Here is an 18,769-nt window from a genome sequence, read left to right on the forward strand (position 1 = left end):
CCTGCCTTATTACTCTAGAAATGCTGCCACATAAACTGGGCTAAAGAAATTGAGCAATTTTGTCACAGAAATTTGAAAATGATAGCACAGAGATTTCCGGTCCTACTGATGATTTGCCTGTCTATATAACTTTACTACTTATGGGGGAGGAAATAAACCATTATTCCTATTATTCTGTTTAATAATTTACTGGTAAATATCCAGTAGCTTCATTTAAACAGATGATTTAAAATTATACATATCTTCAAAATTATGCCATGTATTTAGGTTTTTTGAACACATACAGCAACATTTATAAGGAAATTATGGGTAAGATTAGAACGTAAATAATAGAAATAAAGTGACTCACTTTTACCAAATAACTAAAATTTATCATATTTTATAAATATTTTGCTTTATTTATTTTATGGCACATGCAGAAAATACATAATAGAACATGTAATAAGAAAATGTTGAAGAAATAAACCAAAAATGGGTTTGATTGGTTATGATATTTAGAAAAATGTAGTGAATCTCCCTTTTAGTTGTGAATATTGATTTTGGTATGAATTTGATGGTATTGGAATTTTTCCACCCAATGCTTCTGCATTGATTATATCTAATATTTATATGTTATCAATCATGTTGCAATGATTGAAATTTATTTAATTTCGTATATTTCAATACTTCAAGTGATTGAATTTTTATGTTTTCAGTCATAATGCCATGTTCCTACTAGCATATTAATCACTTGAGGACAGAGGCATTGTGTATCTTGTTTAGTGCTTTTTTCCCAGCTCTTAGAGCAGGACCTGTGTATAGTAGAAGCTCAATAAATATTTGTTGAACGAAAGACTATTTGAGACCTTTATCTCTTGTGGAATGATCTGTGAAATGATTCCTTTTCTGGAGACATCAATGCCAATAGAGTTAAGACCAAATGTTAGATCATTTGATCATTAGAGTCATTTGACCTAATAGATTTTTAAACCAAGACCAAATGAGATTTCTGAAATTAGAGTCTTAACAATATCAACATTGTCATCATCATCATGAACAATTACTATGAGAAGCATTTATAGAGTTTAATATACATTCCACTCATTTTGTTAGCCATTTGCAAAGACCATCGCATTCTAGCCTTGCAAAAAAATATTATATTTATTTTATATAAGGGAAAATTGTAACTCTGACCTTACCCAAAGTCACTTGGTAGGCAAACATAAAAGGAAGCAATCACATCCAGGTCTGTTTCCGTCTAAAGTTTTGCTCTTTCTTTTCTACCATACTCTTTCAATTTTGATAGATTTGTCATCAACAACATTTACCTTATTGCCGTACATATATTGATGGATGATTATGCAACCTAACATTGCTGAAGAGCTTTATTTTAACTTTATTTTTTTAATTTCAATGTAAAATTTTTCAAACATAGAAAAAATATAACAAAGTCAACATTAAGCTTCAACACCAATCAACATTTTTTATGACGGTTTCGTTTATTCTCCCGTTTTTCTTTTATATTTGTCTGTTGGTGTGTTTTAAAACAAATCCCAGACATTATGTCATTTCCTCTCTAAATGTTTCAGATAACATCTAAAAATGTTAAAGTTCTTGACAACTCCAATTGACTTTGCTTTGTGGATCGTAATATTATTTTATTATTTTTTATTGAGATACAATTGACATATAACATTATATTAGTTTCAAGTGTACAACATAATGATTAGATATTCGTATATATTGCGAAATGAGCACCACAGTAACTCTAGTTAACGCTCATTAGGACACACAGTTACAAAATTTTTTCTTCTTCTGTTGAGGACTTTTAAGATCTACTCTCTCAGCAGCTTTTAAATATACAATACAGTATTATTAACTATAGTCACCATGCTGTACATTACACCTCAGGACTTATTTATTTTATATATAGCTGGAAGTTTGTACCTTTTGACTCCCTTCACCCATTTCGCCCACCCCCACCCCCCAAATTGATTATTATTATTATTCAGTGACAAAGGTCCAAACATTAATTTCTTTTCACTTACTTTTCTCACATAAGAAACTATCATGATTCTCTTATTTTATTTATATTTGTTCTTAATCACATTCGTGTTGGGAATGTGGGGGAACAGAATTTGCTACCCCAAAGTGTGTCTCTTTGGCTTGATTATTTTTAAGAACAAAAGACTCGGAAAGAAATTTGACCTTCCCCCTAACTGCTAAAAGAATTTAAGATGGAAGGTCTGGTCTGGGAAGGAACTAATACCATAAGGAACTATAGTATAGTATGAACTAGGTGTGATGGACAGGGAGGAACCTAGCAAGGTGCGTTGAATCAAAGTCCTCTCCATGTTCCGTTGTCTCTGCAAGGTATGGCAAACATTTGTTTACCAAACTTTTGCTTTTTCATCTCATATGGATTGCCTTCCTCCCCTTTGATGTCCCAAACCACTACCCCCAACATCCTCCATTGTCTTTAACTAAAGATGGTATTTAAGGTGGTGGCTTCAGCCATTTTGGTGAGTTACTCAGTTTTCCTGGGTTTCTCCTATGTATACATGTTACTAAACTTTGTTTGATTTTCCACTGTTATTCTGTCTTTTGTCGATTTAATTCTTTAACTCTTAGATCAGCCAGAAGAAGCTAGAGGGTAGAGGAATAGTTCTTCCTTCTCTACAGGATAATTATTAAAATATTTAAATTATCGGAATTTACTGATATGTTATTAATAGTGGATAAATCATCTAAAATTAGAGAGAAAAATACAAGTATCAAAAGTCAATACAGAGCCAGCCCTGATAGCCTAGTGGTTAAAGTTCTGTGCTCTCTGCCTCAACGGCCCAGATTCGTGTCCCAGGTGCAGAACCACACCACCCGTCTGTCAGTTGCCATGGTGTGGGAGTGGCTCACACAGAAGAATGAAAAGAACCTACAAATAGAATATACAACTATGTACTGGGGCTTTCAGGAGTTAAAAAAAAAGGAAGACTGGCAACAGATGTTAGCTCAGGGTGAATCTTTCCCTGAAAAAATAAAAGTCAACACAAAATACAGAGAAAGAATTGTAACAGTGCATGCGAGTTTTATTTTCATTTATTTTTCTCTGATGAACTTCATGCTAACAGAATAATTATAAATTATTCAGCTAAGTGGTCTTCCTGCACTAGAAATATGCATTTACAGAGAGAGGAACATAGAGGAAATCTCCCTTCCCATTTGCCATTCTCTCCTTCTTTGTCACTTCCCAGATTCTCTACTATGAAGAATTCATTCTATAACCCTAGTCCTTGTAATTCATTGCTTTGAAAGTTAAATAACACACAGAGGAACTCGATATTTTCAGAAAATGCAGGTCCTACATGCTCAGCAAAAATGCATAACATTTTGCAGAACCTGTGTCTTTAGCATTTTTTGTGATTACATGTCTGATGTATTCATTGAATATGCTTGTTATACATTAGGCTTTCTATCTTATCCCAAATCCTATTTACAGGAATAGATTTATGGCATTTAAAGTAGAAACTAGAGGGGCTGGCCCAGTGGCACAAGCAGTTAAGTGTGCGCGACCCACTTCGGTGGCCTGGGGTTTGCAGGTTTGGATCCCGGGCTCACACCAACGCACCGCTTGTCAAGCCATGCTGTGCCGGCGTCCCATATAAAGTAGAGGAAGATGGGCGTGGATGTTAGCCCAGGGCCAATCTTCCTCAAGAAAAAAGGGGAGAATTGGCACCGGATGTTAGCTCAGGGCTAGTCTTCCTCACGAAAAAAAAGTAGAAACTAGAAATTTAGCCCAACATATTTTACCACGTTATTTACTCTGATACATTGTCATATCATATTAATCAGAATAAATATCCCAAGATAGATTCTGCTTAAGAAATTCATTTTGATTCTTGGTACACATACACACATTCACGCACGCAAACACACACACACAGAGGGAAAGAGAGATTTCAAATGCTATGTCTATTTGAAATCATTTACATAAATAGTTAAAACTGCATACTCTTCTATTCTCATTTGCATGTATTCTTATATTTAACCAAATTTTAGAGCCATTTGGGATCATTTGAAACCATTAGCTCTGACCAGAATTAAGCAGAATAAGCAAAACAGGCAAAATTAAAATACATTCACTGACTTTTCCATCTTCTAAAATCAAGAAAATAACGTTCTCCAAGCTTGGACACTTTATCCTTATCTTCTAATACTTTTGTGACTGCTTATTCTTCTAAACTCAAGTCTGTGGTAACTTTACACTCATTTCTCTCTCGTATCCAGGTCATTTGAGGGGGGAATGTGAAGAAGGTGAAGGAAAGAATTTCATTTTCTTGAAGAACTGTGTTGGGTCGTCACTCTACATACGATGCCTCATTTCACCATTAGAAAGTCTGTCGACACTGAACTTGTTTTTGAAAGATACAATTAATGTTGCATTTGGACCAGGTGGTATATTGGGGAAGGAAAGAGACTACGAAGGAGACAAAGAGGGAATATGCCATCAAGAACTTGAAAGAATCTCTAACCTTTTCTGATATAATTTTGTCCTTATTCCCCTTGCCCATTTCTTTCATACTCTAATGAAATTACTCTCTGCCTTGAAACCTTCCCCCTTCCATTCCATTTTCCATGCATGTAATGAACACACCTTTCAAATCTCTAGATCTATATCATTGCTTTCTTAAAAAAATGTAACCATTCCTTTCCACCACATGGACAAGATAAAATGTGTTAACATGATCCTCCATTATATGTGGCACTTGTCAATCTGCCACTTTTTCTTCACTTATTCATTTACTCAATAAATAAATCTTTTAAATGTCTGCACTGAGAGAAAATTTAGCATGGTGATTTAGGACATAGGGTCGGGAAACAGACCACCTAAATTTTAAAGTTAATCAGACCTAATAGGTGCATGAACTTGGGCAAATGACCTAAACCTTCCAAACCCCAGTTTTTACATTTATAAAATGAAATGGGAATAGACGCTACTATATGTAACTACGTGGGGACTAAATAAGACTATCAATGCAATATATGTAGAACAATGCCTAGTACTTTGTGAGCACCAAATAAATGCAAGTCATTTTGCTGGTAATGGGCCTGGTTTCTAATGTATCACTGTGTATAACAGACTGAACAGAGGAAAAAATGGATGGCAAGAGTAGAGATGAGTTAGGTCCCTATTGTGATAGATCTAGCAATGGATGATGTTAGTTTGGAGCTGAGTGGTAGAGTGGAAATAGAGAAAAATGAACATATTCAAGAAAAATTTGAATTTAACATATGTAAGATTTAGTGATAGATTAGTTTTGTGGAATTAGGGAAGGGAGATGTCAAGGATCATTTCCAATGTTTTAAAATTTATTTTTATTGAGGTATAATTGACATAACATTATTAGTTTCAAGTATACAACGTAATGATTCAATATTGCAAAATGATCACCACAATAAGCCCAGTTAATGTCCATCACCATACATAGTTACAAAATTTCTTTTCTCGTGATAACTTTCAAGATCCACTCTCCTAGCTACTTTCAAATACGCAATACAGTATTATTAACTATAGTCACCACCCTGTACAATACATCCCCATGGCTTATTCATTTTATAACTGGAAATTGTACATTTGGACCCCCTTCACTCATTTAGCCCACCTCCTACCCCCTATCTCAGGCAACCATCAGTCTATCCCAATTTTTTATTTCTGTGATAGGATGAGGGAGGAGAAGGTTTGAAGGGGGCCAGGGCAAAGACCAAGAAGTAGAGTAGAAGATCCTGGAGTTGGTTTAGTACAGGTTGAATTTGATAAGCCTTTGAGTCATCAGAGGATAAATGTCAGGTAGGCAACTGGATATACATTGAAAGTGTAACAGGAAAAAACATCAGCAGTGGAGCTTCATCTCTCATTAATCAGGACCTGCAACTTATACTCCAACAACACTGGTCTTTAAAATGTCCCTTAAGTTTTTTACATCTATGTCTTTTATCATGTTTTTCCCTCTTTCTGGAATGTTCTTACCCAATCTTCTTCATCTGAATGCCAGATTCACATCTTTAAAGTTCAGTTGAGATGAAATCCTCTCCAATAAGCTGTCATAAGCAATTAGTCAACAAACTTGTTTTTATTCCTCCTAATTCACAGCTTCCCTTGAGGTTAGATGCGGCCATGTGACTAAGCTGTGGTCACTAGACTATGTCCCACTTCCAGGCCTAGCCTATAAAAAAAAAAAAAAGACCTACAGGCCTTCTTGTCCCCTGTTTCCTGCCTGATGCACAGGATCCAGCAGTGGACTCTGAGGCCCTAGGAGATGCCAGAGCCATAGGATGGGAGCATTTAAAACACCAAGTGAGAGGGGCCCCACCAAGTATATCAAATATATAGAAATACACGAGCTAGAGAAAGTCCTACTGTGTTAAACCACAATAGTTTAGAATTATTATGGTAATTAGCCCACCCTTATGTGTTCCTAATTTTCCATGACCATATTGTGGCCCCCTATGTTCACAAAGCTCCATGGCACATTTGTATTATTATACATTCCATATAGGGTTCCACATTGACTTATATGCCTGTGTCTCAGAAACTAGAAGTTTTATGAGGGGAAAGTCCATGTCTTTCTCTTCTTTTTATCCCTAGAGCCTAACATCTTTCCTGAAATAGTTGGCTTGTGGTGAACATTTTTAGAATGAGAAAATGAATGAATTATTCATTTCATTTCGTTCATCCAAAATTTTCATGATGTTTCCCCCAAGACCAAGTTGGTGCCATAACACAAATTAACACCTATGCATTACTAGGGTTTCAATTCCTTAATCATATATTAATTTCTTATTTGTATTTGTCTTCCTTGATTCTGTCTCCTAATATCCAACTCCTCTTGAGTTGTTGGAAAAAAAATTTGAATTCTCTCCCAGTATATATTATTAAATGGATTTTGATATGTTAAAATTTTCTAAGACCATAACTCTTCCTTATGAAATATCTGCATTTCGTTGTTGTCTTTTTTTCTTTCCACATTAACATTCTTGCTTTGTTTCTATTTCAGCCAAAATAATGAGCTTTTGATTCTATCCTTTGGATAAAATTTATCCTCTGCTTTTAGATTTCTAAAAACATTCCAATCAATTTTAAAAAATGAACAACAAATACTTCCGTCATAAGTGCCGGAAACAAAAATTACGCTCTATTTTTCCTTAGCCCTAATGCCTTGCTGTTTTCTAAATTCAGCTTGGCATCTTAAAGTGCCATGAAATAATTAGAGAGATCACAGAAGGCTACTCCTCTCCTTGGCTAGGGAATAAAACCTGTCAGATCACCATATGCTACCCCTACACGTCAATGCAACCTTCTGAAAACTCATAAATTTCCCACTTCAGCGTTTCTAAGCAACCACTTTAATATTTTCAGCCACGAATTGGATGAAAGCCTCAGTGACAGCACACAAAGGAGAATTCACGGAAAGAACCCTAGGAAATGCCATGTGCACGCTCAGACAAAGGGGAAGGGAAAGTGCCTCCTCAAAGGATGTCTACGTGTTGCAGGTGCGTTCTAGGCATCACAATTAACGAGCGTTTTACTGTAACAGCAAATGCTGTAAACATCAATAGTTTTAAAGGAAGCTTAACGCTTAACGCTGAGTTTTTCTCATGTCCTCTTGGCATATTTATCGTTTTAGTACATTTAAGAGTATGAGTGACTTAAACATTTGTGTATAAAAGAATAACGTGGCCCCTAGAAGTAATATTTTTCAGAGATTCAATTTTTATAAGCATTTAAGTTTTGTTTATTTGTTTACTCATGGTGTCAGTATGGTGTAAAAATGTTTGAATTTCATGAAGCAGAAATTTACAATATAATAAGAAAGAACAGACATAGAATATCCAACTTGCAATTTTGTCACAAAGATTTATCAAACATAGAGTCATGCATTTCTCTGAAAGATGTTCAGTAAACCAAGGAAAATTTTGACATGAAGAAACACTGATCAAGGATTGGTGTTTGGGAATCAGAGATGCAGGCAAAGAACATGACATCTAGAATTAGAATCATCTAGATCTGAATTCTAATCCACCACCTACACGCTGTGCAACCCTAGTCTAGGTATTTAAACTCTCTCAGCTCTAAAATGAAGATTATGATACCTATATGGATTGTTGTAATGATTAAATAAAAATAAACATGAAGTCCTGAGCTACTATTAATTAATAGCTATCATTAGTATTTATATATGATTGACCTGTATCATCCCTCCTAATTATCTAACTGTTCTGTGGAGAAAACTGTGTGAAAATATTTTATTCCTCCAGGAAATGAACTCTCTGCCTTTCTGAAAAGGCCACTGTGAAATTCATCAAGCAGCCACAGAGCTTGTCAGGGCGTGTGCTAACCACTTCTTATCCCAGCCCCCTCAGATGGCTGTTTACTTTCTGCTGTCATTTATTGTACTCTAATATATCAAAGGTCTTTGGCCCATCTATTTCCTTTTTCTTTCCCAGACTATCTGGCCACAGCAGTAATCAAACCTAGCCAGTGAGTGAGTAATGAACAGAAATGTCACATATGCAGCAGGACTCTATACACAAGCAATCTCCTTATTCTCTGTCAAAATCCTGCGCCACTGTGGACTGCATGTGTTCCCAGAGGGACAGAGCAATGCCTCTGGTCCTAAGTGCTGTGCCTCTGGCTCCTGTATCATGCCTGCAATTGTTTTATTAGAAGTGTCCTCCAATTGATGTTCGCCTTACTCTATTTATTATCACCCAGAAGCCAAGAGTTTATCCATTCAAGAATGAGGGAATACTTTTATGGGTCTCTAATACAGTTTATATCTAGTTTGTAGCTTTTCTCTGAAAATTTCATAACTCAACTGAATATAGTCTGTGACTAACACCTATGACTTGCATAATGCTTTTGACTTTTCAATATGTTTTCACGTGAATTTCATTTGATCCTCAGAACCATCCTGCAAATTAGACTGGACAGGTACTATAATACGACCAGAGAATGTGATTGAAACTTAAATTGACTTACTCAAGGCCACAAAGTGAGTTAAAGTCTGACTTGGGTCTCCTCTGCCAGTGACTGTCTTTTCTAACACATTATTATTATAAATTTTCTTAATAAAATAGTATCTGATCAATAATGGACCGAGATATTTCATAACGTGCCTCGAACATTTGGTATGTTGTGAGTTTTGTTGTATAGATAGTTTCTAATAATTTGACTTTCTTTGTAATCTCAAATTGTATGTAAAGGTGGTAACAAATGGGTTGCAGCAGACAAATGTTAATTTTGATTGTTGTTATGAGAACTATATATCGTTGAAAACAATTGTAATGAATCACATAACCTTACGTCATGTGATATTGTGATTTTTTAATAGAGATATGTATTTAGTCTTCATCCCCATTTCTGGTACAGAGCTCCTAAAACCCTCGGAATTTCCTAAGTGATAAAAGCAATAAAAGTGTCTTGATATTTATAATAAGCCCCTTTCAACCACACCTGAGTTTGGTCTGTCAAATGTTAATGAGGTGACTTTTGGACTGCACCTAAAGATGGAGGCTGGTTGCTAGGGGAACCAACCATGTGATTAGAGGGTTGGAACTGTCAGTCCCACCCCCAGACTTCCGGAGAGGGGAGAGGGGCTGGAGATTGAGTTCAATCACTAATGGCCAGTGATTTAATCAACCATGCCTATGTAATAAAGCCTCCATAAAAACCAAAAGGAGGGGGTTCCGAGAGCTTCCAGGTTGGTGACCACGTGACTGTTTGGCAAGAGTGAAGAGTGTGGAAGCTCCACGTCCTTTCCCCATACCGTGGTCTATGCACCTCTGCCATCTGGTTGTTATAAACTAATAGTCTAATAAGTAAATGTTTCTCTGAGTTCTGTGAGCATTCTAGTGAAGTAATCAAACCCAAGGAGCGGTCACTGGAACCTCCGATCTATAGCCAGTCCGTCAGAAGCACAGGTGACAACCTGGACTTGCAGTTGGCATCTGAAAGGGGCGGGGTGCAGTCTTGTATCACTGAACCCTTAACCTGTGGGATCTGACACCATCTCCAGGTAGATAGTGTCAGAATTGAGTTGAAGTATATGACACCCAGCTGGTGTCCAAGAATTGCTTAGTGGTGTGGAAACCCTCCACACACATTGTAATTGGAGTCAGAATTTTGCATCTACACATTTTAATAGCTGTAAAAAAAAAAACAAAAAAAATCTTTCACAATCATTATTGTTTCATTTGGAAAATCATCATAATATTATGAGGAAGGGAAAGCAAGTATTGTTCCCATGATGTGTGTTCAGTAAATCTATGTTGAATGAATGATTGTGAATGAGTGAACTCTTACCCCATGTTTGATGAGGGGGCTGACTGTTATGTAATGGACCTATTTCATCTTGAGACCAATTTTTTTGACTTGGTGTGAAAGATTCTTTTTACTACCCCATGCTTAAACACAGTCAAAATCTAACTCAGGCATTTAACACTGATTTTATTTTAATGACACTGTGCAAGGCTTTGCACAGAGAGAAAGATGTAGGTCTGGTTTTTGTCACCTAAGAACTTATATTCTAACTAGAGTGCATTGAGGCAGGCATATGAGTGCAAAAAACACAGAGGCATAAAAAATATTTAAAACAATGAATTTTTGAGATATATGGATGCCCAGTGGTTCTCTTTAGGGCTAGAAGTAAATATTTTCATATGGAATTCTGAAAAGTTAGAAGACTGATTGTCTATGAATATCCATCAATAGTTAACACAGAAAAGAAGTTGTGGGAAAACTATGGTCTGACCTGGCAGAGGGCAGCTGGCAGATCTCTATGTAATTTGGGAAGAGTTTGAAAGAGGTAAAAACTTGGAGCTACTCAAATAAAACTAGAGAAGTTAGAAGGGAAAAAGTGGAAGAAGCCAGAGTAGGAATAAACTGCTGTGATACTTCTAAAAGAATGGGGTAAGGAGCTTGGTTGACCTTCTCCCCAGAAAAATATCAATTCCACTGGTGAAAATTATAAAAAACAATCACTTAAAGTCTCTGGAAATTGTCACAAGAGTATATAGAAAATGCATAAAAATTCATTCAACAAAAGCTACTCAATATTGGTAAGAACACTGAGAGTCTGTGGAATTTGAGCCAACCTCATTTCATTACCTACCTCCACTCTCCAGCTCCACATTATAAAAGCTCTACCCTAGGGATGGGCAGCCAAGAAGACAGGGCTCCCTCTCCCCCAGATCCTAGGGTCTATGATATCATCCCAGGAGCGGCAACTGCTGGCATTTCTCATCCCTCCCTCAACTCCTCCCTCCCCCAGCCCCCACAGAACCTCTATTCCAAGCAGGTGTGGTAAAGGAGACCCTGGTCCCTCTTCCCCCATCTCATCCCCACTCTGCCCCAGGCGGAGGAGGTGGTGGATACTGGGGCCCATCACCTCTGCCCCAGCACCTGTTAGAGTGGAGATTCAATGCCCAGAAAGGCAAGCCAGGAAGACCAAGAGCTACCACACACACACACTCCGGTGCCTATAGTGGATTACAGATGTCACTTTGGGAAAAGCAGATTTCTGCCCCCAGCTCCGGTATGGTAGCACAGGAATTCTGTCCAGGGAGAAAGGCAGGTCATAAGGGTGAAGAGGTTCTCAGCCCTGCCTGAGGAGAATAACGTTATTTGTAACAGGAAATAGAGAACTCTAAGTGTCAGAAAGACTTTCTGCGTGCACCAGGCTGCACCCACTCAGGGGCAAACACAGCAGGATGTGGGGCAAGCTTGACAGCATTCCCAAATGATACACAGACCCATCAACACAGGGCGAAAGTCTGAATGGCAACAGAGGCTGACAAGTTTGAATTTTACTGGAACCCTCTCATCCTGGAAAACCGTCATGGTTAAAGAAATCCCCCACTCCTTGTGTTCTGGAAATAAGTTACTGCAAAGGAACACCCTTTCCCATATGACTTAGATAAGACTCACATATGTCCCCCTCATTGACCTATGACAAGACCAGACACAGACATTCCAAATTCCCATTCTTTGCCTCTTAAATATTTGCTGAACTGCTTGTCCCCACTGATCAATCTGAACAAAGTACTTGTTAACCAAACTTTGGTTAAGTTTCTCTCCTTCCTGCAGACCCCTGAACTTTGACCTACCCTCATTCTGAGCCAGCATACAACTTCTCCTAAACAGCCCCTCCTGAAAATAGGCTGACATCAAGATAAAATATTCATTGATCCGCTATCCCATCACTCCACCCTTTCATTCCCCTTACCCACATCAAGTTCTTTCTAGCCTTGTTTACTCCTCCCTGTAAAAGAAAAACTCCTTTTGCCTAATGCTTGTTGCTAAAGTTGTTGCATCCTCCCTGTTACAATAGTCCCTTTCCTCCACTTTGCAATAATCTCTTCAATAAAGTCTCTCCTTACCTAAATCTGGATACCTTTATGGTGGTGCTTAAACACAACTTCTGACTAAACACGGAGTGAACAATACTCTCATCCAGGGTTGACACCTAAGAAGCCAGGATTTAAAATAATATCACAGTCATCCTGGAAGTCTGGAAGATTGTGTGACGCCCAGGCTGTGCTTTCCTGTGAGAAATCAGAGACTAAAGCTCAGAGAAATCAGAGAATAGTACCAGGCTGAAGAGGGGACAGAAAAGACATAGAAACTCCCTGAACTGATATAGCAGCCTTCAAGCACACATGTATACCAACAGTAAAGGATAAAAATCTAACTAAATAAGGAAGCTTAAGCAAAACTTTAATCAGTTAATTGTTATGCCAAACCAGAGGGTTCTCCTAGGTAGCTCGGATAAGAGAAAAACAAAAAGCAAAAGAATAGTCTTAGCAGGGATGTCAGAGGTTGCACATGGCAAGGGAAAAAGACATTACAGAATTTAGGTCAAGTCACTCAGCATATAAACAAATGACCAAGCAAAAGCAATAACTCCTTGGGAAGGTCAGTATCCAGAATTACTGCAATATACTATCTGAAATGTCTAGTTTTCAATAAAATCTGACAAGATATGCAAGGAAACAGGAAAGTGTGACCCATACTCAGGGGAAAAAAAGCAGGCAATAGAAATTGCCTTTGAAGAAGTCCAGATGGTAGACTTAGCAGACAAAGATTTTAAATGACCTATTATAAATATATAGAGAGAGTTTAGGGAAACCATGCTTAAAGAATGAAAAAGATATATAATGATAATGTATCATCATATAGAGAATATCAATGAAGAGACAAAAATTATTTTAAAAAACAAAAAAATTCTGGAGTTGAAAAGTACAGTAACTGAAATGAAAACTATTAAAGGGGCTCAAAAGCAGATTTGAACTGGTGGAAGAAACAACAAACTTGAAGAGAGATCAATAGAGATTATACAATCTGAAGAACAGAGAGTAAAAACAATGAAGAAAAATTAACACAGCTTCAGAGACATGTGGGATACAATTAAATACACTAACATATATCTAATGGGAATACCAAAAAAAAAAAAAGAGGAGAGAAAGAAAGGGACAGAAATAAAATTTGAAGAAATAATGGCTGAAAACTTCCCTAATTTGATGGAAAACGTTGCTTTACACATTCAAAAAAACGAAATTAATTCCAACTGGATAAATTCAAAGAGATCCATGGTTGAAGTGTTGAAAGATAAAGAGAAAATCTGGAAAGCAACAAGAGGAAAATGACTCATCTCGTACAAAGGAATCCCAATAAGGTTAATATCTGGCTTCTCATCAGAAACAGTGGAGAACCGAAGGCAATAGGATCACATTTTCAAAGTGCAGGAAGTGTCAACCAAGAATCTTATATCCAGTAAAATTATCATTAAAAAATGAGGGTGAAATAAAGGTATTCCCAAGTAAACAAAAACTGAGAGAATCTGTTTCTAGGACATCTTCTTTACAAGAAATACTAAATGAAGTTCTTCAAGCTGAAAGAAATTGGCACAAGACAGTAATTTGAATCAACACACATTAAAAAAAAATGTGTCAGTAAAGGTAATTATGTAGGTAATTACAAAAGACAATGTAATTGTATATTTCTTCACCTTTGTCCTTTAGACTAATTTAAGAAGTCTCATAAATCGATGCATATAAAATTGAATAGACTTTTAAACATGTCGTTCGAAGAATAACGTCCCCTTTCCCAAGATGTCCACATCATGATCCCTAAAACCTGTGAATATGTTACCTGACCTGGAGAAAGGGATTTTGCAAGTGTGATTAAGATGAAGGATTTGGAGACAGGAAGATTATCCTGGATTATCCAATGGGCCCAGCCTAATTATATGAGCCCTTAAAAGTAGAGACCCTTTCCCAGTTGAGGTCCATTAGAAGGAATGTGGAAAGAAAGTCTAAGGAATGCGATGTAAAAAAAAAAAAAAAAAATGCGAAAGTCTAAGAAGAAAATATTTACTTCTAGCCCTAAAGAGAACCACTGGGCATTCATATATCTCAAAAATTCATTGTTTTAAATATTTTTTATGCCTCTGTATGCTAAGGCTGCTTTCAAAGATGGAGGAAGGGAACCATGAGAAAATGTGGGCATTCTCTAGGATCTGGAAAAGGCAAGGCAACTTATTCTGACCTAAAGCCTACAGAAAGGAACACTGCCCTGCCTATGGCTTGATTTTAGATCAATGAGACATGTCTCAAACTTCTTACATAAAGAACTGTGAGATAAAAATTTATTTTGTTTTAAGCCACTAAGTTCATGGTAATAAGTTATGACAGCAACAGATAACCATTACAAGTGGTGAAATCTAGCTAGTAATTTTTAAACTACCCGAAAAGAAAAGACTCAGGTAGAACTCAGTTAGACTGAGTGAAACTAGACTCAGCTTCATTCATGTATTCTTTCAAACATCCAAAGAAAATTCATATAAGTCCTTCTCAAACTCTTCCAAAAAATCAAGTAAAGGCAACACTTCACAATTCATTCTATGAGCCAGTATTACCCTGATACCAAAATGAGACAAAAATATCACAAGAAAATGTAACTACAGACCAATATCTCTTATGAATACAGATGGAAAAGTCCTCAAGAAAATACTAGCAAACCAAATTCTGCAACATATAAAAATTATATTATACACTATGACCAAGTGCGACTTGTCAGGAATGCAAGGGTGGTTCAACATAAAATCATTCACATTAATAGGAAAAAGGGAAAAGCCACATGATCATGTCAATTGAAGTAGAAAGAACATTTGACAAAATCCAACACCTTTTCATGATACACACACTCAACAAACTAAGAATAGAAGAGAACTTCTTCAATCTAAAAAAGGGCATCTATATGAAACTCACAGTTAACATCATACTTAATGGTGAAAGTCTCAATACTTTTTCCCTAAGGTCAGGAACAAAACCAAGTTGTCTGCTCTTGCTACTTCTATTAAAAATTGTCCTGTAAGTTTTAGAAAGAGAAATTAAGCAAGAAAAATAAATAAAGCTCATCCATATTGGACTGGAAGAATTACAGCTACCTCTATTTTCAAATTATATATATATTCTAAAGAGTCCATTAAAAAACTACTAGAGAGGACGTCAGGAACATGGTGGAGTCAGCTGTTCCCTGTGTCTCTCCCCTTTGAACTACAACTAAAAGGACATTCATCAACCATTGGAGGATACCCACACAGCACACCAGGGTGCCTGAGAGACCCAAGCAGCTGTACATCTGAAGGTGGATGGACTATCCCCCCAGGAGGTGATGAAGATAGGTGAGCACCCTCTGGACTCCAGGCAGCCCAGTGCACGTGTGTGACTACTTTCCTGGCTGGAGCAATCATAGCACTGCTGTGGCCCCAAGGGTGGGAGCATGCCTCAGCATGACTGTGGAAACAGGTGATGGCAGCCCTGGGCCCCCCATGTGATCACTTCCTCATGTAGAGGGGGAGCCCTCAGGGCCATGCAGTCCACAGAGAGCAGCACAGGCTTGCACCCAGTGGGGAAGCCCCACCCACCAAGCACAAAGACCAGTGCTACCAGGAGCAGAGGGCGGCTGAGCTGCTACTGAGGAGAACAAGCTCCCAGTTGCCATGAACACCCCTAGTATTGCTGCAGTTCCAAAGGGGGGAAAAGTGTCTCAGCAGGATTGTGAGAACAAGTGGCAATGGCCCTGAGCCCAGTGTGATCACTCGTTCATCTAGTGAGAAAAACCACAACCCCACCATGGTCCCAGGGAGGGGCTTCGGCTCGGTCCCAGAGGGGAGGTCCCACCCACGAAGCACAATGGTTGGTGCCACCTAGGTGTAGAGGGTGGCTGAGATCCCAGTCCGGGTGAACAAACTCCCAGCTGCCGTGAACACCCATGGTACTGCTGCAGCCCCAAAGGGGGAAGCGTGTCTCGATGTGACTGTTGGAGCTGGCGGCAGTAGCCCTGAGCCCCCATGTGATCACTCTCTCATCTGGTGGAAGAATCTACAATCCCACCTGGTCCCAGGGAGTGGCCTTGGCTCAGTCGTGGAGGGGAAGTCTCGCCCACCAAGCACAATGGCTGGTGTGACCTAGGAGCAGAGGGCGAGGGAGGCTGAGATCCCAATCTGGGCAAACAAGCTCCCAGCTGCTGTGAACACCCATAGTACCGCTGTGGCCCTGAAGCAGGGAGCACAGCTCTGTGAGTCTATGGGAGCAAGCGGCAGAAGCCCTGAGCCCCCCATGTGACTACTTCTCCATTTGGTGGGAGATCCCACAGGGCCACTGTGATCCCAAGGAGTGACCCAGGCTCAGACAGCCACACCTGACAGGGATCGCAGCAGTGGGCTCAGACTACACAGCTCCTGCACCCCCTCAAGTGGCAGCAGGTGGAACCTGCATCCAGAAACTATCACTATGCATCAGCACAAATCCACTCCATCAAATGGTTTAAAGAAATATATCAATACTCCTGACCAGAAGGAAAAAGACAAACACCCAGAAATCCCACCCTGAGGGCATGGAAATCTATGATCTAAATGACAAAGAATTCAAGACAGCCATCCTAAGATAACTCAACGAGCTACAAGACAATTCTGAAAGACAGTTCAATGAAATCAGGAACCAAATTACTGAACAGAGGGAATTCTTCACAAAAGAGATTAAAACTATAGAGAAAAACCAAACAGAACTGTTAGAGATGAAAAACAAAATGGATGAGATAAAGAAAAGTCTGGAGTCCTTAAACAATGGGGCTGATAATATGGAGGACAGAATTAGCAATCTGGAGGCTAGGAAGACAGAAATGCTTCAGATGGAGGAGGAGAGAACATAGACTAAAAAGAAATGAAGACATTCTCCAAGAAATATTTGACTCAATTAGGAAATGCAACATAAGGATTATAGGTATTCGAGAGGGAGAAGAGAGGGAAAAAGGAGCAGAGAGCTTGTTCAAAGAAATAACAACTGAGAACTTCCCAAACCTGGAGACGGAGCTGGAATTACACGTAAAAGAAGCCAACAGGACTCCTAAGTACACCAATGTAAAAAGACCTTCTCCAAGACATATGTTAGTAAAGCTGGCAAAAGTCAACAATAAAGAAAAAATATTAAGGGCAGCAAGGCAGAAGAGAATAACCTATAAAGGAAGCCCTATGAGGCTTTCAGCAGATTTTTCAACAGAAAGCTTGCAGGCGAGGAGAAAGTGGAATGATATATTCAAAATTTTGAAAGACAAAAACTTTCAGCCAAGAATACTCTATCCAGTGAAAATATCCTTCAGATATGATGGAGAAATAAAAACTTTGCCAGATAAACAAAAGCTGAGGGAGTTCATTGCCACAAGACCCGCCCCACCCCACAAGTTTGATCAAGAAAGCCCTCGTACCTGAAAAGAAAAGAAGAAAGGGTTTACAAAGCCTTGAGCAAGCAGATAAATAGGCAGACAAAATCCAAAATTGCAACTCTCTATCAGAACAGATTAGCAAACACTTAATTATAACTCTAAAGATAAAGGAAAACAAAACATCAAAAATAAATATTATCACTTCATTTTAACCACAAATTCACAACACATAATGGAATAAGTTGTGACAACAACAACTTAGAAAGGGAAGAGGAAAGGGACGAAACCTACTTAGACTAAGGAAACAAGAGGCTATCAGGGAATGGACTATCTCATCTACGAGATCTTTTACACAAACTGTATGGTAACCACTAAACAAAAAATCAGAACAAAGACACAAATGATAAATAAAGAGAAAACCATCATAGACAGCCACCAAACTCAATTAGCAGTCCAAAATTCATGGGATGAGAAACAAGGAAAATACATAACAACTGAAAAACAAGAGATAAAATGGCAGCATTAAGCCCTCATATATCAATAATCACTCTAAATGTAAATGGATTGAATTCCCCTATCAAAAGACACAGTGGCTGGATGGATTGAAAAACCAGACCCAACAATTTGCTGCCTCCAGGAAACACATCTCAGCTCTAAAGACAAATACAGGCTCAGAGTAAAGGAATGGAAGATGATACTCCAAGCTAATGGCAAACAAAAGAAAGCAGGTGTGGCCATACTTATAACAGACAAAGTAGACTTCAAGATAAAAAAGGTAATGAGAGACAAAGAAGGGAAGTATATAATGATAAAAGGAACACTCCACCAAGAAGACATAACACTTGTAAATATATATGCACCCAACACAGGAACACCAAAGTACACAAAGCAGCTATTAACAAACCTAAAAGTAAATATCAACAACAACACAATAATAGTAGCGGACCTTAACACCCACATACATCAATGTATAGATCATCCAGATGGAAAGTCAATAAGGAAATAGTGGAC

The 18,769-nt window shown here is 38.1% G+C and overlaps 1 long non-coding RNA gene across 2 annotated transcripts in view; it reads right to left on the bottom strand.

Annotated features, from left to right (window-relative positions):
* Positions 1-9,876: 9,876 nt before the first annotated feature.
* Positions 9,877-18,769, bottom strand: part of LOC131402395 (uncharacterized) — a 43,382-nt gene continuing 34,489 nt past the window's right edge. For both annotated transcript variants that reach the window (XR_009218630.1, XR_009218629.1), the window contains one exon: positions 9,877-10,181. This is a non-coding gene — a long non-coding RNA (uncharacterized LOC131402395). The remainder of the gene's footprint in view (positions 10,182-18,769) is intronic.

This window comes from Diceros bicornis, unplaced genomic scaffold (assembly GCF_020826845.1).
Source record: "Diceros bicornis minor isolate mBicDic1 unplaced genomic scaffold, mDicBic1.mat.cur scaffold_100_ctg1, whole genome shotgun sequence".
NCBI classification, from domain to species: domain Eukaryota; kingdom Metazoa; phylum Chordata; class Mammalia; order Perissodactyla; family Rhinocerotidae; genus Diceros; species Diceros bicornis.